We start from the raw sequence: 11552 nt of genomic DNA on the forward strand, positions 1-11552 counted from the left end.
TGTGTTCTCATACAACAAGGGATATTTTTACTAAGAATCATGTCTATCAAGATTCAAGCACACTGGGCATCTTTAGGACATGAGTGAGTTTTTCCCAAATAAACACTCACATTTACTAAGAATCATGTTAGAAGGAATCATGTTGCGATGGAATATGCAATTGTGTGGTGCCATGTTTTCTCTGAACATAGCCAAACATGGCCAATCATTTCCATTTCTGACATACTAAGCGACTTTCTGGCTGTCTCCCTCTGTGAAGGGGCAGCCATTTTGGCTTTCTCCTCACAGCAGATGGGTATGGCATAGTAATAGATGGGTGGTGTGTGGGGCCATGGCAGCACAATTGTATCATAATGGTCCCACCTCCTGCCATACAGAGACATTATTCATCATTGCTTCCCCCCTGGACTGCCCACTTTTGCTCAGTAAGTGATCACAGGGTGGGTGCAGGCAGCAATGGCAGGGTGCGGGGCAGTTCTGGGAGACTTGTTTAGTCTTTTGGGTGGCTGGGAGCGCCACCCAAATTTTGGGAGGCTCCCGGCCATTTCGGGAGAGTAGGCAGGTATGTTATGCAATCCACTCTGTATTTACAAAAAAACAAATGACCGTAGTAATCACTTGCTCTCTTGTTTTCATTGGTAGAATCTGTCACATGTAACAGTGTCATGCCTAAACCATATAAATATGCCCCAAATCAATCTGTTTATCTCTTTTTTTTCAGTTCTCATTGCCTTTTTAATTTTCTCCTGTCAGTGTTTCATAGTGTGTGGAGGTGAGGAAGGATTTTGTGTTTGTGCAGGGAGAGGGAGAGGAGGATGTCTAAGGCAGAGGAAGTGTATGGAAAGAGAAGAGGTAGAGGAGGCTGCTGCTCTGGAGGTCCAAGATGTGAGTGATGTGGACAGTGATGAGGTGTCCATCCAGAGGGACAAAACAAAACTTGTGAACAATGCAAAATTTACATATGCGGAGAACCTGGCCTTGGTGGAGGAGTCACACCATTTGTTATTTGGCTCTCAGGCTGCCCGCACATCAGCAAACTTAGGCGGGTGTTGTTTCTGCCATGAATGCTGAGGGCCAAACTGTCACTCCGAGGTCACCTAGAAAAAATGGTTCTCAGATATTAAAAAGATGGTTTAAGCAGAATATGGCTAAGGAGGCCAAGGCAGCATGTTAGATGGGCACTAGATTTCCCTACTAGGCTGACTACCTGGATTATGAGGATCCATTAAAGCTGCTGATCCCACTTGAGGTTGTCAGACTTTTAAACATCCATGACATGGATGCTCCCAGGCAGCATATTAAGTGTCCATGTTCAGCTAAACAATGCTTGTACTTTGATATTTGTGTAACAGCTTGTACTTGATATATATCAGATTGTACATGAAATTATTATGCCACTGCAGCCAGTTTTATGCATATTAGTTATGTAATGCACACTTGTAAATCATGTTGCTGCATTATCATTGCACTGGCATGTATCTTATAATATTGTATTTTAACCTCTACAACTTTGCAGTTATTTCACCTACAAAACTATAATCCTATAATACTCTACTGAATGTCCAATCATTTCAAAGAGATGCCAGCACTTTACTATTTATGCTTTTTGTGAATCTTGTGGCAGGGTAAGACCTAAGCAGTAGCTTGTCAAAACTGGTTGTGTTATCCATTAGCAGCAGTATGGGCTCACGACATAGGGCCTGATTCAGCAAGGATAGCTATTGCTAAAGCGTACACAGATGGCCGTTTGTTACATACTGCACATGCATCGTAGTGCACGTGCGCAAAGGAACCGCTGCAATATCACTGCGATCACGCAGACCACGAAGAGCCGTTGCAGAGTGATTGACTGGCAGTGAGCATTTGGTGATGGTGATGGGGGGATGGTCGCTGAAACACAGACGTGCCTGTCCATTTTAACGCCAATGCATGGGTATGCATAAATTAACCATTGAGATTGTATACGCAGCTTGAGTAAACACTGCGTGCAACAAGGTTAGCAATTTCTAAGTAAGGTCCGGCTGCTGTAATTCTGCGTGAGGGGCCAATGGTAGGGCCGGATTGACCATCGGGGACTTCTGACATATGCCAGAAGGGCCAAAGGCCTAAGGACCGGCTCGAGGAGGGGGTAAGGAAGAGTCCCCCGCACTCCACCCAACGGTTCCGGAACCAATATGATATCACGGAAACGGAAGGGTTGGAGGTGTATATGGGCTGGCGGCTGTGTGTATGGGCCGGGAAAATACGAGGGCGTGCCGCGAAACCAGCCACTGTGACTCGCAGCGTGCCCCCTTGATTTAACCATGCCCCCATTCACACGCAAGTGCAGGGCGGACTGCCAGGGCTGATATACAGCCCCAATCCATCCCTGGCCTATGTTACTCCATGTTACTGATATCTATGGAAGTTTGCAGTGTATTACGGATGTGAAATAGCGGTAGTGGGAGGCAGTCGGGGTCTCTATGCTAGCAGTGCAACGGCATTGCGATTGCATTCATTAGCATATTCTTGCAGCAGACCTGCATGTGATTACAGAACTTCGATCACAATAGCGATCCTTGCTGAATCAGGCCCATAGTCCATAATAGTGTTAGTAATTTGTCACACTTTCTTTATGATGATTTATTTATTTATTATTTATTAACAGTTTCTTATATAGCGCAGCAAATTCTGTTGCGCTTTACAATTTGAATCAAGATTAACATTATACTGGGTTGTAAAAGACATACATACATGACATACATAAGGGTAAGAGGGCCCTGCTCGCAAGCTTACAATCTATGGGGAAATAGGTGTTGATACACAAGGAGAGGTGCTATTGCAAAGTGGTCCAGCCCAATTGCAGATGTAGAGTGATGTAACTCTGTGTTTAGGATTTTAGTGAAGTCAGTCTTCTAATAAGATTAAAATTAATAATTTAACAATGCAAATAATAATTATAGACTTTTGAATTGTTAGAGATGAATTTGCAAATCTCATAAAGCGTCTTTCTTCACAGATTGACATTAAAGTACAAAAGTTTATTATTTCCTACTTACTTGATAATAATTGCATGTTAAAGTATTGTTTACAAACATTTAAAATATACTTTTCCTTATTGTCCATGATTGAGGTATATAGTTCTCCATTATAGTGTTAATGCTGTGTGTTATTTTTTGATTTTTGCATGTTGAAAGTATTTTTCATTTAATTTTCACCCTTGGAAACAAGGTTTTTTAAAGTTCGGGGGAATGTCACACACAAAATGTATGTTTTTACATTGTGAAATTACACTATTTCAATTAAAGAATGACGACATGGCTTGCATACTGACAATGCAGATTTATTAATGTTTTGCATTTGTTTTTAAATTCACAGCACAATCCCCAGCCAGTGAGATGATGAAGATGAAGACTAGGCTGGTAAATAATGTGTTTATTAGTTTTTTGTCCTTCATCCCTTAATCCAATATTGACGTGCAATTTTTTTTTTTTTCTTTTGTGGGTCCTCCAACTGCACCGGCTGAGTATCATTGGACAGTTCAAGCATCAGCTGAGCCACCAACCGTGCCTGTCTTGCCCTAGCCACAGGAAACTTTGGCACCTCAATCCCCACATCTAGCTGTTGAATCTGTGATTTAAAAAACAACATCATTAACATTGCACACTACATACCCTAGAATCAACACAGAAATACATTTACATCAGGATACATTACCATATTTGTATGGTTCATAGTTAACTCTGGGCAATGTTTACAATCAAAGCAGCCAGACTTCTAAATATAACTGTAGATTAATATAAGACTCAATCTACATTTATGTGGGATCCCACCATTTGCACAAATGCAGGTTTTAATGTTGCATAAATGCAGGTGTTAATGTTGTCTAGGGCCACACTGGTGTTATTTCTAACTATATGACAGCTTTAAACTACTTACTAAAAGTCCAAACATGCCATAATAATATTTATTAAAGTTTAGATTAAGCCAACAAATTTTACCTACTTGTCTGCATTAGTTTCTGGAGATAATGATTCTGTACAGCCACCCTCAGATGTGGAAACTGTATAAGAAAAATATGACATGATTACACTACAAACGTATGTGGTTACAGAGCCAATAGCATCTCCCTCTACATTACCACAATTAAGCATCAATAGCAATTAAGTATCAATAGCACAATAGCATCTCCCTCCATAACCACAATTAAGACCTAGCCCACTGCCTGCCCAGTCAGACAATGGCCCTCATTCAGAAACGCTCGTAAGAAGCGAGCGCTCGTTCTGAATGAGGGCGGCCGCTTCTATTTTTAAGTGCGGCCTCCTGGTCGCTAGCTAAGCTGTGGGTTACCACCTACAGCTTTAGCAACCGACCAGGTTGATGGTCGCGATGGTCAAGACCATCGCGACTATCAGGGCTTGCGACGAGACCCTAAGGTTGGGTCACGGCAGCCGCAAGCCCCAGGGAGCTTCCTGCTCTGATCGAGCAGGAAGCTCCCCACTGACATCACTGCTGATGTCAGTGCGGCCGCCCACAAAACGGCAGGCGTTCCTTAAGGAACGCCTCCATTTGTGAAACCACCCCCCCGCCACGTCTACAAAACCGGGCGAGCTGTTGATCAACATCGACAGCCGGCCCTTTTGTAGTGAGCTCCGGAGCGAGAGAGTTTCTTTCTCGCTCCGGGGCTTGTGCATGTGCAGTGTGGCCGCTGCACGTGCGCAGGGCCTAAACATCGACCCGGTTGCGAGCGCTCAGCGCTTGAGACCGGGTCTGAATGAGGACCAATGTGTTTTGGCAAACATAAACATTGTCAGTTTTAAACTGGACATACACCTGCACGACCAGCATACGTTCCGATTCAGCATACGACTCCCAAGTGCTCCCTGGCAGTCCCAGCAGCACGTTTGTTGTTTTTCTTAGCACAGGATCTGTCGTATGATTGATTCTGTGCATCACGTGCTCATTAGGGAAACAGCCATTGAAATGACTTGAATTGCTGCACGATGGATTGCATGAACAAAATAAACGGCACGGTCTGCACACGATACGATGGAACATATGGGCTGCACATCTGATCATAAGATCCGATTATTGGAGCTGCGGGAGCGCGCATCGGATCGTATCTTACTAAAAAAATACACGATTTTCACAAGATCCATCATATGACTTGTCGAAAATCGGGCAATCGGCCCGACATCGTGCAGGTGTATGAACAGCATTTTAAAACCAACAACTGGCCTTACTCACAACCCAAATGCGGCAAATCAACAAAAAAACAAAGCCAGGGCATATAATCGCAACTTGACAGCTCAAACAGCTGAATTGAGTACAGTAGAATGGCAAACACCCTAGAGCAAATTAGGGATGGCAATAATCGGTTACATTCCACATCCCTAAGGATGTTGGAATGTAATAATAGGTTCCATGAGACATTCAAGGGTGGTGAAATCGAATAATAGGTTCCAGGACACATATTTAATAATGGTGGGATCCCAAATAAATGTAGATCGTGACCTAAATGCAACAATATATTTTATCATTTATCTGAAGCTACCTCTACCACATGGCTTGGCAGCACCTCACACACCACCATCCCTGTGAAGACATCACCCATGTGCACACTGCGCACTCAAGGTAGGACACAACACTCAGGTCTGCCAAGGGTACACATAGGGAGATGGCTGTGAAAGGGGGGGATAAATGGTTCATTATTATTATGTTTTTTCAAAATTTTTACCAGAAATTTCCAAACTACAATTTCTTGCCCAGAGTTATATGTTAATATTATGTTGTTTATTTATGTACAGTGGCAAATACCAGTTTTCAAACAACTTTACAATGTGCATATTGATTTTGTGAGTGTTTGTTGCTGCCAAAAAAATACAAACATTAATAAACATATCAAAATCCTTTAGACTCATTAAACCTTATCTGCCATACATTGTGTATATTAACCAACACCATTTTAGAGCAAATTTGGTATCAACACATACATTACAGACTATATAAATATAGTGAACATTTATAAATGACTCAATCCGCATACAATGTAAGGTTACTGTGTTTAAACAGATAGCTAAGGTATACCTATTACCTGCATGTTCTGTATGTATTTAGGCCAAACACACACGTTACTATAAAATTATCACACACTTCTCTTCATTCCAATGCAAAGTATTTTCCCAAAGCAAATTAGTTTGGTTTACAACATTTTGAACAGTGGTGTTTATCTCTAAAGTAGTGTAAACATTTGGAAAGTAGAATTGTATGGCAGATTAATATACAGTTTATTATTAAAAGGAGCACAGTCTCTTCCTCAGTTATACTTTTTTATTGTAGCATTGAGCTTTCAGGGGCTCCATTAGGCTCCTGCAGCTGTAATTATCAGTGAGTAGATTTTTCAAAGTAATTAACAATGTGGTCTATCTGCATCTGTGTTTTTCAGAGATTAATTTTATTGCAGTTGCCCTTAGCAACCAAACAGCTTGTTTAAGTAATTTTTTTTATCCACTTCTACACAATTTACAATGCTTCATACATCTGCACTGTTAAATTTCTAAACAAACATGAAAATATTTTGTGGGGTGAAACTTTAGGTGCCCATCCACTACACGATTAAATTGAGCGATTAAACAATAACGATATTGTTCAATCGTTTATAAATCATTAAGAAAAATGTCTAAAATCACCAGCGATGCGTGCTCCCGCTGGTCATTTAGACATCTATTATCGGGCAAACATGCTGGACAACCTGATGATAACGTCAGGTTCAGCATGTTTGCAGATGATTGATGTGCCTACATAGACTGATAAATGACTGCACGATTACAATGTTGTAATCGTGCATTCATTTTGAGGTCTGCTAGTGGATGGGCAGCTTAAGGTGAGAGTTGTAATAGTGATACGGATACTTACTGGTAAAATGCTCTCTGATTAACTGCTGCCTTACCTACCGTTCACTTTCTGTGCTCAGACTGTTGCCTGATGCAACAAATTACACTGCCTGGTCTTAAAAAGTGGGAGGCACATATAGAAACCGTTGTAATTCCTACACCGTTCACCTAATTTGGATGTAATTACCCTTTTTGCTACTTCTCTGATGGGTTTGTTTTGATTTTTCAGCCTAATGATGGCTTGCTTCACTGATAGTGACAGCTCTTTGGATCTCATATTGAGAGTCGACAGCAACTGATTCCAAATGCAAATGTCACACCTAGAATCAATTCCAGACCTTTTACCTGCTTAATTGATAATGAAATAACGAGGGAATAGCCCACACCTGTCCATGAAATAGCTTTTGAGTTGATAGTCCCATTACTTTTGGCCCCTTAAAAAGTGGGAGGCACATATAGAAACCGTTGTAATTCCTACACCGTTCACCTGATTTGGATGTAATTACCCACAAATTAAATCTGGAAGTCTGCAGTTAAAGTACTTCTTGTATGTTTCATTTCAAAGCCATTGTGGTGGTGAATAGAGGCCAAAATATAAAAATTCTGTCAATGTCCCAATATTTATGCACCTGACTGTACATATGGCTTGAAAAATGTCAGGATTTGCATTAAAATAATCCCACACATAAGAAGTGGAAAATTTGGTCTTCTTGACAGTCATGGCAATGGTCTTATCATGGCCAAGCAATGCTGCCTTTAGAGGCTGACTTGCTTTTACACAAAAAAATCAACATCTTCCTCATCATCAACATCCTCATCAGTGTCAGATGCACAAATATCCCCTTCATCCTCCTGTTGCACTGTCACATTAACATCCTCAATTTCTAAATCACCATCTTTACTGTTGCTCATCTAGCATGTGTAAAGGGTGTGGATGTATGCTTTTCTACGAGTGTTAGAAATGTCAGACTTAGGGGTATATTTACTAAGGTGCGGGTTTTTAGAAGTGGTTTTGTTGCCCATAGCAACCAATCAGATTCTAGCTATTACCTTCTAGAAGGTGCTAGATAAATGTTAAGTAGAATCTGATTGGTTGCTATGGGCAACAAAACCACTTCTAAAAACCCGCACCTTAGTAAATATACCCCTTAGAGTCATCATCATACATAGCACTCATAGATATACTTAGACTCTCCTCAGGAATTTGAGAGGTTTGTGAACACACAGTTTGTTTTTCAGCTTCAGTTTTGTTTTGGTGAACTGATTGGCCTGTTTTAAAGGTGACACATTTAGACTTAGAGTGAGACAGTGTTGCATGTGAGGTTTCAGAAAATGCATGACTGTCTTTGGCCCTGGCTTCCATAATAGACATTTTAGTGCATGAAACATTAGTAGGACATTAGTAGGACCCCCACTAGCAAGAGAAGGCCATGGCCAGAGCCTTCCTTGCCTCTGCATGTGGTGTATGGAAATTTGGCAATTTTACTTTTTACAGCGTAAAGTTTCCCTTTATTGTTAGAGGAGATTTTTTTTTCCGCAATCTATTTTATTGATACAAACTCAGAGTAACATATATTTGGCCAAAAAGATCCCAAATCAAAACACAGCATAAATAAAAAACAATGCAAGTACAAAGAGCAAGCTTGGAAACCAAGTATCCACAAGCAGCCATAAAATATCTTACCATAACATTACAATATATTGCTGATTAGATTAAAATGGATACAATTTATAACATCCGGTGGGTGACGCATTCAAGATGGCCACGTTTTATCCTAGCTCCGCTGACTTTGACACTATCCATTCCCATCCCTGCATCTAGACCCAGTTTCAGCTTTCATAAGTGGCTGATTTTTATTCAGGACATCTAGAGGTATCGCTTGATGGGCATATTGTAGGCTGTGGAGGCTCCTTACCATATTTATCTAAAGTCAGGCTTCAGCATAGGAGCCGCATGGGACTCTCTTCCCACCCGATCTACACTAGTTTACACAGCAGCCCTAACCTCTCCTGTCTCTCCTTTCATCCTCTCCTAATACTGTCCTACTATTGATCTGAAGCTTTGACCTGCTGCAAAGAAGATCATGACCTCTCTGGAGCTCTTTCTTGTCTTGGACAGCAGAATCTCTGTCGTGGGGGTTACACCTGTGGATCAGTGTTGCCATTAGGCTGTTAATGTGGCTCCACCAGACATCCACCCTTTTATTACTGTCTGAACACTCAGGCTTGATAGCAGTGCTAGATACCTGACCTGCCTAGGGATTGTCAACACCATCCTGACTGGACCTGCCTAGCAGTCTCCAAGCCTGAGTATTACATCTGGGCTGCATCGGGAGTGAGGGTCTGTCCCCTGCTATCTATCCTGCTGACTAGCTTGTATGGTGCGTTAGTGGTTGGAGCCAGAAAACCAAAAACTGCTGACTCCCTCATTCCCTGAACAGCTCTGCAGTTCCTATCATGGGCGCTGATAGACTGAAGAGGTGCTCAGGCATGGCTAGAGTCCACTGGTGTCCATCGCTGCCATAACTCCCTGCCGGTCCTTCCTGCTTGTCTCTCCCAGACCAGGTCTGCTGGCTCTGCAGTGCAAATCCCATGAGATCATTCCAGCTCCTTACTAATCCCACTGTGCTGTGCTGCAGAGCTGGTGGTTGCCCCTGGCTCAGACATCAACTCAACTGTAGCTGTTTTCTTCAGTGGACCAACTCTGCAGCGGTCCTTAGCAGCCCATCTGCGGGAGTACTTTCTAGGGCTGCCCAACTGCTTCTGAATTATTATTATTATTATTATTATTATCTCCACCTCTATTTTTGCCTAAGAAAATTTATTTACCATTATCTATATATCTTCTTTACTGATCTTATCACTCATTTTCTTGACTGTACTGCCACTTGATGGTACTTTATTTTATGTTATTTATATTCGTGCTAGAAATTTTTCATTACAGTATCTACTTATTAATGTGTTAATTATATATATATATATATATATATATATATATATATACACATATATACAGGTTATATAGCTGTTCTTGAAAAAAGTCATTCAGACTGAAACGTTGAACTTAACCTTTTGGAGTCCTGAGTCTCATTTACAAGTCCAGTGAATACCGCTGTTTTTTCTATGTTTATATTTTGGCCTTGTTAGACCATCAGAGGGCACCCGGGCACCTGTTTCTCTTATTGTGGAGTGCATGCTTTATATACAGTCAGGTCCATAAATATTGGGACATTGACAGAATTTTCATATTTTGGCCTCTATTCACCACCACAATGGCTTTGAAATGAAACAAACAAGATGTGCTTTAACTGCAGACTTTCAGATTTTATTTGAGGGTAATTACATCCAAATCAGGTGAATGGTGTAGGAATTACAACGGTTTCTATATGTGCCTCCCACTTTTTAAGGGGCCAAAAGTAATGGGACAAACTAAACAATCCTAAATCTAATATTCACTTTTTAATACTTTGTTGCAAATCCTTTGCAGGCAATTACAGCCTGAAGTCTGGAACGCATAGACATCACCAGACGTTGGGTTTCATCCCTGGTGATGCTCTGCCAGGCCTCTACTGCAGTGCAAATGTTTTCAGTTCCTGCTTGTTCTTGGGGCATTTTCCTTCATCAAGTGAAATGCATGCTCAATCGGATTCAGGTCAGGGGATTGACTTGGCCATTGCATAACATTCCACTTTTTAGCCTTAAAAAACTCTTTAGTTGCTTTTGCAGTATGCTTCGGGTCATTGTCCGTCTGCACTGTGTAGCGCCGTGAGTGCTTGATTTACACGATATTGGAGGTCATCAAACGTTTAAAACCACAGGTGAATCCGGTATATTCCTGCAATTACACCCTTGCACCAGAGAACACACCCAAAACAATGGCCAAATGGCCAACCATTATATATAATTCAGAATGGTTTATTTTCACATTAAAACCAACAGGATATAATAAGAAAGTGATTACATGTATGAGAGAGGGATCAGGAATAACTCCGATAGAAAATAAGGGAGAGGTGGGGGACACTGATCCGTATGTGGTGTTAGGCAGTGTCTGCTGCTGAAAGCATTGCAGAAATCTGAATACGCCACCGGACCAGGTCACGACCCACCCGAAGAAGAGTACCTGAGTTAAAATGACCGAAGGATTGTGCTGCTCCCTGCTGCTCCCTCCTGCAGTGGGGAGTGACTGACTGGACACGTGTTTCACCACAACTGGCTTGTTCACCATACAGCCTGTATGGTGAACAAGCCAGTTGTGGTGAAACACGTTATTTTAACTCAGGCACTCTTCTTCGGGTGGGTAGTGACCTGGTCCAGTGGCGCATTCAGATTTCTGCAATGCTTTCAGCAACAGACACTGCCTAACACCACATACGGATCAGTGTCCCCCACCTCTCCCTTATTTTCAATCGGAGTTATTCCTGATCCCTCTCTCATCCAGGTGTCCGCTCATAGAAGACCCTGGACAGCAGAGGGGACCAGGTACTTGTACTCCGTACTTACTATTATAATTTCTATGGGGTTATGTAACACAACATGATATTATCTGCCTATAGTAGTTTATAATATTTAAGTATGTCATCCGGGATTGCTATCCTGATATAAATCAGTATCACGTCATCTGGGATATTTACGCCTACAGGGTGGTCTTTGCTCTCCCCTTTTTTCAGAGTACTCTGCTAG

The sequence above is a fragment of the Taudactylus pleione genome, unplaced genomic scaffold (genome assembly GCF_031769625.1).
Source record: "Taudactylus pleione unplaced genomic scaffold, aTauple2 ptg000406l, whole genome shotgun sequence".
Taxonomy (NCBI): Eukaryota; Metazoa; Chordata; class Amphibia; order Anura; family Myobatrachidae; genus Taudactylus; species Taudactylus pleione.